This window comes from Asparagus officinalis, chromosome 5, assembly GCF_001876935.1.
Source record: "Asparagus officinalis chromosome 5, Aspof.V1, whole genome shotgun sequence".
NCBI classification, from domain to species: Eukaryota; Viridiplantae; Streptophyta; class Magnoliopsida; order Asparagales; family Asparagaceae; genus Asparagus; species Asparagus officinalis.
In genome coordinates this window covers 103,298,128-103,309,290 of record NC_033798.1, presented here as the reverse complement: position 1 = coordinate 103,309,290, position 11,163 = coordinate 103,298,128, and the positions used below count along the sequence as shown (strand labels likewise).

Here is an 11,163-nt window from a genome sequence, read left to right as displayed (position 1 = left end):
GTCTTCTCGCCTTGGTCTGAGAACATTGGCCTCAAAGCTCTCCCCAAGTTTGTTTATGTGTGGGTAGAAATTCTTGACCTACCAATCCATCTTTGGGATACGGCCTTTATTTCGTCGTTACTGGGAGACGTGGGCGAAGTTATCACCGTTTCTGATGATATCATGTTTAAAAAGGAAGCTTCGAAATGTAAAGCCATGCTGTATGTAAGAGATGCCTCCGAGATCCCTCGTGTCGTCAAGTTCCGATATGAATCTCCTGATAATATCCATATCATGGAAGGCTGTGTTCGGCTGAGAGTAGTTGGTAAAGTGTTGCCAGATTCCAAATCCAGATGCAGGGAGTTTTATGAAAGTTTCATCAGAAAAGAAGGGGCTTCTTCTTCACCTTCAGAGGATCTGCCACCTCCTCCGCCTCTCCCTCCTCGTAATGATGAGGTGGTTCAGCCAGTTCAGAGCAACATTCCTCCTCATCAGGATCCCAAAGGCAAAAAGCCGATGAGGCAGTCTTGTGTCCTCCCTCAAGCTCATCCCTCTTTATCCAAGAATACTGTTATCTCAGATCTGATGGAAGTTTCTTATAAAGGTGTCAAGTTCCATATAGCAAAGTCATCTTGGGAAAAGCTGCAATTGGTTCTTTCTCCTGAAGAGGAAAGTGTGCAAGACCCAGCTCCAGCCCCCCCAAACCAAGACAAGTCGCTTGATATCAGTTCATCAGACTCTATGGACAACATTTCCTCTTCTGGTCCGCCTCCAGGCTTTGGGAAAGTCAAGGCCAGATCAAAGAATGCTCAGAAGAAAGCCTCCAAAAGCTCGTTATCACTTCTCCCCCTTAAGAGGCATTTAGCCCTTCAGAGAATCAGTAAGCACCCAGGTATCTCCAAGAGCAGATCCTCCTCCTCTTCTTCTGCTTCTACTTTACCTGTCAATGCTTTGAATTTAGATAAACTGAGGGATATTTCCATCAATTGTGGTATAAAGGAACCGATCGATCCTTCCGATCTAGAAGGCATTCTCTCTATGGAACATCTAGGGAATAATTCCTAGAGTTAGTGTCTCCTTTCTTCCCCAGTTGTCTCCCCCCTTTTTTTTATCAGGATTCAATGATTTTTGGTTCATGGAATGTGAGAGGTATTAATAACCCTGCTAAGCGTCGTCTGGTTAGGGATTGCATTAAGATGGCTAAGGTGGACATTGTGGGTCTGCAGGAAACTAAGCTAAACTCTTCTAGACCTAACCTTTTGAAATCTCTGGGTGGGGGCTCTATTTCTTCTTGGATCTCTCTAGAGGCCTCAGAATCTAGGGGTGGTGTCCTCTTGGGATGGAATGAGGACCTCTTCTCATGTTCATCCTCTTCTTCAGATATCTTCTCTGTTACAGCTTTTCTCACTCACAAGCCATCCAACTGGTCTTTTGTAGTTACAACAGTTTATGCTCCTTGTGATCCCTCCGACAAGGAAGTTTGCTGGTGGGAACTCCAGAGACTCAGAAATTCTTTCTCTCTCCCGTGGATAGTCTTCGGGGATTTTAACATGACCTTTTAGTAGATCTCCCCCCTCCTTGCCCCGTGGACGTAAGCAATTTGTCGAACCACATAAAATTGGTTGTATCGCTTTTGTGTGATTTGTAATAGCTTTTTAGGATCCCTCGGCAGGTCAGTCCTAGAACTGATGAGAGGAAGAGCCGATATCTCACTTTGTTGAGATATTCGCTTCAGATTCTTGTTTCCTTGGTGAGACGAGAATTCTTATTACGATCTGACTCTCTTGTTGTGCTGCCGAAGTGCTGCCGAAATTTCCGCTGCGCGCAACAAAAACCATATAGAGTTTCCCTTCAACAGTAATAATCATGCCACATACCGAGTTTTTACTTACAAGAACATGGTATTATTGACAAGGTATATGTTTTGTAGGTACAGGAGGACAAAGGATAAGGCTTTGGTGATTCTAATTGTTCTTGAGCTCGTGTTGGTACGCTCCTGCTTTTCAATACCAAGGAAGGCGTTGAGTTATGGAGTACAGGCAGACAACAAAGTTGGCGCGAGAAAAGAACTGGTTGATAGTGGAAATAGTGAGAGGGGCGATACAGTTGTTGATAGTATGAATACAGACTCTCATCATAGAATATCAACAACAAATTGGTACAACCCTTCACCACATGCATGCTGCAAGCCTGCAACAGCGGATGACTGTGTGTGTGCGCACATGGGCATTTCATTAAGTACTTAACTTGTAAGCATGTAATGTGTATTGTACGTACGAGGTGAATGTGTTAGCCTTGATTAGGGTTTCTCGAGCATAGGGTGTGAAGTTTGATGATAATTGATAGGCATCTACGTAGTATGTGCAAAGAGGTGCATTTTGAATAGATAAATGATGGATGATGTACCTTCATTAGCAGTTATCGATTAGCATGTACCATGTTAAGTACTGTAATGACTACTTTATATTGCTAAATTAATTTGCCAGTTCCCATAAGAGGAAGAGTACCAAATTATAAAGAAAATGATTACAAAACTACAAAGAGCCACATATATGGTATGAGGCAACTCAAATGAAAGGCCTTCTGGGAATGCTAATGCTGGAATAAATTTTTAAAGAGAAAAAGATATCATCATGATGATGATGATAACAGCAATAACTGGAAATTATTAACAAAGAAAAAAGAAAATTATGAGAAGCCACTCATACAGACATTATTTGCGGTTTCTTCATCTTAACAGCAGTTTTCAGGACGTCCAAAATAAGGGATGTTGGTAATGATGTTTCAAACAAGTACAGTATAGGGGTTTAAAACAAGTACAGTATAGGGGTTTAAAGCAATGTTGGTAATGATTTTTTTAAGGCCTTCGATTGTGTTAATTGGAACTTCCTCTTATCCCTTCTAGAAGCCAGAGGGTTCAGTTCTAAATGGTGCCTCATCATTAAACATATCTTATCCTCCTCCAAATCGGCTGTCCTTGTCAATGGTTCTCCCACAAATTTCTTCACTTGTCATAGGGGTTTAAAACAAGGAGATCCTCTCTCCCCAATGCTCTTTCTTTTGGTTGTGGATGTGCTTAACAGAATGCTTCTCAACAACACCGCTGCAGGTGATCTTTCTCAGCTTAATATTAGAGGAGAACTGAATAAGATTAGATCTCTTCAATTTGCAGATGACACAATTATTTTCTCCAAAGCTCTTCCCTCGGATATGATCACCTTAAAGACCATCTTGCTTATCTTTGCTAAAGTATCTGGGCTCAGAATCAATCATGTCAAATCCAATCTGTTCTACCTCGGCAGAATCCCTTTCAAGGGTTCCCAGCTTGCCAATCTTCTTAACTGCTCTTTAGGGTCCCTCCCCTTCTCCTACTTAGGTCTCCCTCTCAAGTCTGGTTCTCTTACCAAGCGAGATTGGCAACCTCTCCTAGATTCCTTCTCTAAAAAACTTTCTCATTGGAAAAGTAAAACTCTATCTTTGGGTGGTAGATTGACCCTCCTTAACTCTGTTCTTTCTACCATTCCTCTTTACTACTCTTCTTTCTTCAAGTTACCAAGGTGGCTCATCAAAGCAGTAGACAAGATAAGGAGAAACTTCTTATGGAATGGCAGTCACCAATCTTCGTCTGTTAGGAATTTGGTCTCATGGGGTTCAGTTTGCAGACAGAAAAAGGAGGGTGGATTGGGCGTTATCCACCTTGAATCCTTCAACATTGCTCTCCTATCTAAATGGATCTGGAAAATCTTCGACAGAGAGACTCTAGTAAGCAAGGTGGTCTTCTCCCTCTATTCCAAGAATGGTGCTAACCCTGTTACCCTCTCTCCTTCCCCTCAAGCTTCCAAATTCATCAAAAACCTGCATTCCATCCATCAAGCTTTCTTTAGTTTTGTAAGATGGAACATTGGTGATGGTCGAGCATGCAGATTTTGGACTGATAAGTGGACCGGAGCAAATTCTCTTATTAGCTTATTTCCTCAAGCATTTTATCGTGCTTTTTCCCCTGACTGTGTCATCCGCTCTCAAGGCTTTATGCTCAATAACGAGTGGAAATGGCATGCTACCCTCAGGAGAGGCATCACGATAGAAGAAAGACAGAGAACTTTTTATCTTCATTCTCTCTTGGATAACTTTTCTGTCTTTGATAGCCTGGCTCCTGATAGATTGTGGTGGCCCCTACATTCTTCTGGGATATTCACTGTAAAATCTTTTTACACGGCTCTGACCTCTGGGGGTATCAAATCTGCTTTATACAACTTCATCTGGAAATCCCCCACCCCTCTTAAAACTAAGGTCTTCTTTTGGATTGCTAGTAAACAGAGGCTTAACACCAGGGCAAACTTGGTTTCAAAAGGATGGATTGGTGATCCCCGATGTCCTTTCTGTTCTTCTTGTCTGGAGGATATGGACCATCTCTTCATTAAATGCCCTTTTGCGTCATCAATTTGGGCTGCCCTGCTTCCTAGCAGTAACCCAGTCCCTCGGTTCCATCACTTTGATGAGCTGATCCTCCTTAATGATTATCAAGGAATCTCAACTGATGTTAGGAAAGTGTGGAAAGTGCTTCTTCCTTGCTGCTGCTGGTGGATATGGATCTGTCGTAATCAACTTGTTTTTAGGGATATTATGCCTAACCCTGATAAGACTGCAGCTAATATAGCAAGATATACCCTTCTTTGGACAGGTGCGGAGGAAGATCGGATGGCCAAAAGAATCCACAAAGCAGCCATCAAACTCAAGCTAGATGAAATTGCTAAAAAGAGAGGTGAAGATGATGTTGGAGACAACTTCCAGTAAGTGAAGGAAGTAGCTGGATTGATACCACCTCTGGATCTCAAGATCAATGTTGTTGTTAAGACTCTTATCTAAGTTTTTTTCTAGCCTCTGTTTTTTTGATGTTCTGATAACTATGCTTTTGTCGGGTAGTTAGAATAGTTGGTTTTGATGTTCTGGTAAAACTCTGGTAGGCTTTCGGATGGTGAAGCCTATCTTTTGGTCTTTTGTTTTTTTTTGGATGGGTATACTCTCGTATATCCACTTTTTTTTCCTTTTTTCCTTTTGTAAACTTTGTTCAGTGCTTTTATAATATATGAGCAGGGCTTAGCCCCTGTTTTTCAGCTAAAAAAAAAAACAATCCATCAATAACACCCATTTTAGACATAATTTAGAAATGATCGTTCTTTAGTTTATTTTATGTAATAAATTTAAGTCTTATCTTAATCAGAAAACACATCTGATTCCTTCAATCATAGGGCATCTCTCAAGTTAGAATTTCATTCTTTATATATTTTTTGTAATTCTAGTTCTATTAAAAATCTATTTTATTTTTCTAGAATTTAATACTTTATATTTTTTATAATTCTAGTTCTATTAAAAATCTATTTTGTATTTTATTAAGAAAGAGGCATATAACTTCAAAATATAAATTTTATCAATAAAATTGTTTTTTGTGAATTCAAAAAACTATCTCGGTTTAATTCAAAACTTATCACTACCGGATTCAAAAAACACCCCGGCGATCTCCAAAACTTATCATTTCTGTGCCGTGTTAGGTCCACATAATCATCTAATATTTTAAGCCTACTTTTGGATGATCAAAAATCAACATTTTGATATGCTCTCCATTAGCAACAATCAACGATGCGGCGGGGGGGGGGGGGGGGGGGGGGGGGGGGGGGACAATACAGCAGTAACTAATTATCTCCATTGAAGATTGCAGATGGTATGCAAAAGTCATTGCAGCTTTGAACCATGAATCAAAACAAGTTTGTACAAAAACTGCTTGAATTCCACGTTCATCCTCATCCCAATTTGATAGCCACAAACAACCACAGTAAAATTCCATAGCTAATCACTAAAGTCTAAACAAACTGCTTTAATTCCAAGCACTAAAAACAACACTACTAAGCTTTAACCAAAATTCTTCTTGCAGTAAAAAACCCTCAACCCCCAAATCCAAAGAGGGTTCGGCCCTGCCGCTTGAGGGCGTAAACTGTGAACGTGGGGGCCAGCGGAGCAAAGAAAAGAAATGTGGAGCACCACATGTGTGAACAAGAATGCAACCTCATTTCCGCGTGAAGAGAAGAAGTGGGCCAGACCCACGTGAACACAACCCGATTGCTTGATTGCTATAAAAGGGCACCTAGGGTTTTTTGTTTTGTGTGCAAGTTGAGGGTTTTTCATTGGGAGCGGCTGCAGCAGAAAGAAAAAGGACGCAGCAAAAGAAAAGACTTGGCGGCTGCAAGGTGAAAAAGGAGGCTTGGTTGCTGAGGTGCACGTGCAGGAGGTTGGCAATTGTTTTTGAGGCTACAGTTCGTGCAAAAGAATCGGTTGTTCTTTGTAGAGAGAGATTAAGAGGGATTTGAGAGTTTGTTTTGAGAGGGTTTAGATTGAAAGTGATTGTAAACCCTAGTTGTATTCTCTCCCTCTATTAGTAGATCTCCCCCCTCCTTGCCCCGTGGACGTAAGCAGTTTGCCGAACCACGTAAAATTTGTGTTCTTGCCATGATTTGTAATAGCTTGTAGGTTCCCTCGACGCGCAGTCCTAGAGCTGACGAGAGGAAGAGCTGATATCTCACTTTGATGAGATATCTGGCTTTTGGTTCTTGTTTCCTTTGAGAAACGAGAATTTCATTATGATCTAATCTCTTGTTGTGCACCTTGCGCACCGGAGGTGCTGCCGAAATTTCCGCTGCGCACAAAAAGTGGTATCAGAGCTCCGGGTTAGACTTGGGAGCTTGTTTGAAGGATTCCCTGAAGGATTCTTATTTGAAGGGTTAGATCGACAATATGGGTGAAACAATCACATCGGGATCGTCTCTTACGAAGATGATACATAGTTTGAGCATCAATAACATAAAGATTGATGTTCCAAAGTTCGACGGCAAGATTAATTTCGGATTGTGGAGGTGTCAGGTGATGGACGCCTTGGACGCTCAGAATTTGGAGGAGACTCTTGATTTACAAGAGAAACCCGTCGAGATGGAAGCTAAGGTTTGGAAGAAGATGAATAGTAGGGCGTGTGGATTTATTCGGTCATGCTTGACGCCGGATCTTATTTATGACGTGATGAACGAGACGTCGGCGAAGAAGATGTGGGAAACACTCAATGAAAAGTATCTTACTAAGAGCATTGAGAATCGGCTTCACTTGAAGAAGAGGTTTTACCAGTTCAAGATGAAGAGGGGAGTTTCCATTAAGGAGCATGTTAACAACTTCATAAAGCTACTTTCAGACATGGCCAATGTGGATATCATGGTTGAGGATGAAGACAAGGCGATGCTACTTTTGTGTTCGTTGACTGAGGATGATTATGGTACTTTTGTCCTAACTATGATTAATGGAAGAACTATTGTTAGTTACAAGGAGGTGACCTCAGCGTTAGTGAATTATGAGTTGAGGAAGAGTGTTGATGAGTCCTCCGAGAAGGCATCGGGAGATGCATTAGTAGTTCATGGTCGTGGTTCAAACCGAAGCAGGAGGTCGCAATCTAGAGGTGCACATTGTGGGATTCGTAGGAATCAGTGTGCCTTTTGTAAAGAGGATGGACATTGGAAAGCTGAATGCCCAAAGTTAGATCGAGCCGAGAAGAATAAGGGGAAAGCTGTACAAGCTTCAGAGGTGAATGTTGTCAAGACTAGTGGTAACAATTCAAATTCGGATTCTTTGGGCTATTCGTTGTCTGCACTACCGTCAGTTTGTGTTGCCAACTCTATAGAGTGGATGTTGGATTCGGGTGCTTCATACCACGTTTGCCCTAGGAGGGATTGGTTCTCCAGCTTTCAGAAGTTGGAAAGAGAGGATGTTGTACTCATGGGTAATGGACACGCATACTCTATTGGTGATATTGGTACCGTTTGTATTCGGATGTATGACGGAGTGATTCAGGAGTTGAAAGAAGTGAGGTTCGTTCCGCAGTTGTCGAAGAACATCATTTCACTAGGAGCTTTGGTGGCATCTGGCTATAAAGTGACCTTGGTGGATGCACGTTTGAAGATCACATTGGGGTCCATGATTGTGATGAAGGGCGTCAGAAGGAGCAATTTGTGGAGCTGACGACTTCATCAGATTCGGCTAGACTGTGGCGTTGTTTGATGCTGGGTTATTTGATTGGTAATATCATGTATAGGTTATTGAGGAGTGCTTTGACCTGCAGTTTGAAGTCCTGTGAACCCATTGGTATGAGCAAGAAGACCGATGTGGAGTTTGGCACTTCTATCCATCATTCGAGGGGTCTTCTGAGGGGTATGCGTTCAGGCATTCGGGGGCCTTCCAAGGGAGCATTATTGGGAGGTAATAGATATGTGGTTTCCGCAGTTGGGGATTGCTCTAGGTATTGGTGGGTTGCAACCAAGTCCCGTTGGTGTGAAGTCCTAGAAGCCCACAACAAATTGAGGAAGTGTATTAGCAGAAAGGTGAAGGTACTTCAGTCTGATATTAGAGGGAGGTACAATAGGGACCTATATCTGCATTTGTGCCGAGCTCACGGAAATAGGAGACACTTCATTGGTGTGGAAAGTTTAAGGCGACAAGATGAGATGGCAGATTTAGGGAGTTGTTCCTTTATGGAGGAGGATCAGCGTTTGATGTTGAGCATTGGCATTGGTGTGCAGGCTACGACATGTTTGGGCCATCTTATGTATAGGTTGCCAACTGCTGCATGTAGAGATTTTGGATCCGGTGGAGCTGCTTCAGATTTTGGGTTGCGTCGGATGTTTGGCTACCCAGCACTTAGTCACGTCATGGATGTGAGATTTGATCCGATAGCACATTTGGGATTCAGAGGCGTGTTTGATTATCAGGTATTGGATAGCACATTTGGGATTCAGAGGCGTGTTTGATTATCAGGTATTGGCTTCTGACTTTGTTCTGAACAGGTATGTCACGTTTGACTCTCAGCAGGTGGAGAGTGGTGATCAGATCTTTAGGACATCGCAGCGGGTGGAGAGTGATGCTACTTTATATTGGGTGGAAACTCCAGATCATACTACATTATTTAGGATTCCAGCTGATATGACACAGATTGGGAATCGTGTGGATTTGGATGCGGATGATGGGTTGATTGATTCGAGTACAGCTGATAGATGTAGTCTGGATATGGCCATTGGTTCATCTCAGGTGGAGATGTTTGGATCATTTCAGTTTGGGACCATTGGAGGTGCTATCAGCCGTAGATTTGATCGTGATGTTGGAGAAGGGTTGCGAACACTTCTAGTGGATTGAGGTCTTTGGAGGCCGTTTTGGTGAACTACGTTCGGCTTGATTCCTTGGGCAAGAGGATACGTAGGCAGTCTTTCAGATGCAGCCGGTTTGGATTAGTTGATGGGGGTGAGATCGATTTGGTGAGTGACATCAACATTTGGGGTGAGTGTTTGCACTCCCATTTGGGTCTCAGCAAGTGAGGCATTTGGTGTAGTCGGTGTAGGCTCAGTTTGATTTGTGAGTAGACACTGTTGTTTTGGGTGAGTGTTCGCACTCCCGTTTGGATCTCGACTTGTTGTGGATAGAGTCCGTTGTCATGAGTCCATTGCCATGGCATACTAGACGCAACAAGTGAGGCGTTTGATTTGGTTGGTGTCGGTTCAGTTTTGGAAAAACTTCACCGAGGTGGAGAATTGTGAACGTGGGGGCTAGCGGAGCAAAGAAAAGAAATGTGGGGCACCACATGTGTGAACAAGAATGCAACCTCGTTTCCGCGTGAAGAGAAGAAGTGGGCCAGACCCACGTGAACACAACCCGATTGCTTGATTGCTATAAAAGGGCACCTAGGTTTTTTTGTTTTGTGTGCAAGTTGAGGGTTTTTTCATTGGGAGCGGCTGCAGCAGAAAGAAAAAGGACGCAGCAAAAGAAAAGACTTGGAGGCTGCAAGGTGAAAAAGGAGGCTTGGTTGCTGAGGTGCACGTGCAGGAGGTTGGCAATTGTTTTTGAGGCTACAGTTCGTGCAAAAGAATCGGCTGTTCTTTGTAGAGAGAGATTAAGAGGGATTTGAGAGTTTGTTTTGAGAGGGTTTAGATTGAGAGTGATTGTAAACCCTAGTTGTATTCTCTCCCTCTATTAGTAGATCTCCTCCCTCCTTGCCCCGTGGACGTAGGCAGTTTGCCGAACCACGTAAAATTTGTGTTCTTGTCGTGATTTGTAATAGCTTGTAGGTTCCCTCGACGCGCAGTCCTAGAGCTGACGAGAGGAAGAGCTGATATCTCACTTTGATGAGATATCTGGCTTTTGGTTCTTGTTTCCTTTGAGAAACGAGAATTTCATTGTGATCTAATCTCTTGTTGTGTACCTTGCGCACCGGAGGTGCTGCCGAAATTTCCGCTGCGCACAACATAAACAACATCCATAGTAGTAACCGTCTTCCTCCGGGTGTGCTCGGTGTAGGTGACGGCATCCCTGATGACGTTCTCGAGGAAGATCTTAAGGACGCCACGTGTCTCACTCGTAGATGAGGCCGCTTATCCTCTTCACCTCTCCTTGTCTCACCAACCGTCGGATCGTCGGCTTCGTGATCCCCTAGATGTTGTCCCGAAGAACTTTACGGTGACGCTTGGCTCCCCCTTTGCCTAGCCCCTTTCCTCCCTTTCCTCGGCCCAGCATTTTTGGCGAATCCTTTTGATTTCTTCGAGGACTTCCTCTTTGGGATTTCGTGAGTTGGTGACCGATTTGGGGGGAGGTGGGTTTGGACTTTATAGGGGTGGGGTTGGGGGCTGATTTGGCGAAGCGTGTTTGTTTATGGAGCGTCGGATGAGGGGTCGATCCGTGGGAGGTGAGGGGGAGACTTATAGGCCGTTGGATTGTGGAGTGTTTTCGTTTTAATTGGAGGACGTGAGCGAGAGGGGATGGTGGTTTTGTTTGGAGAGGAGAGTGAGGGAAAGCACGATAGGATGTGGTTAGCCTAGCTCGATCGATCCAGGCTCTAGTCACAACAATGGTCAAGCCAAATACCATAATACTAGGCATTCGAACAATTTTTCCATTTTAAAAATGGATTTTGGTATCTGGAAATTCTAGTTTTTTTAATCATTTTAAAATTTGAATAAACATATAGTATGTGTGCTGTGGAAAATGAATTTTCTTTTCCTCTTCTTTTTTCAATTTTCCTGCAAGCTTGTAACAAGCGACTGTAAAGAATAAATAAAAAGATGCAAGGTATCTTCTATTTTTAAAATATGAAGTATCTAGTAAGCTTTT

At 42.9% G+C, this 11,163-nt stretch overlaps 1 pseudogene; it reads right to left on the bottom strand.

Moving 5' to 3' along the window:
- On the bottom strand, positions 5,919-10,584 carry LOC109840463 (annotated as a pseudogene).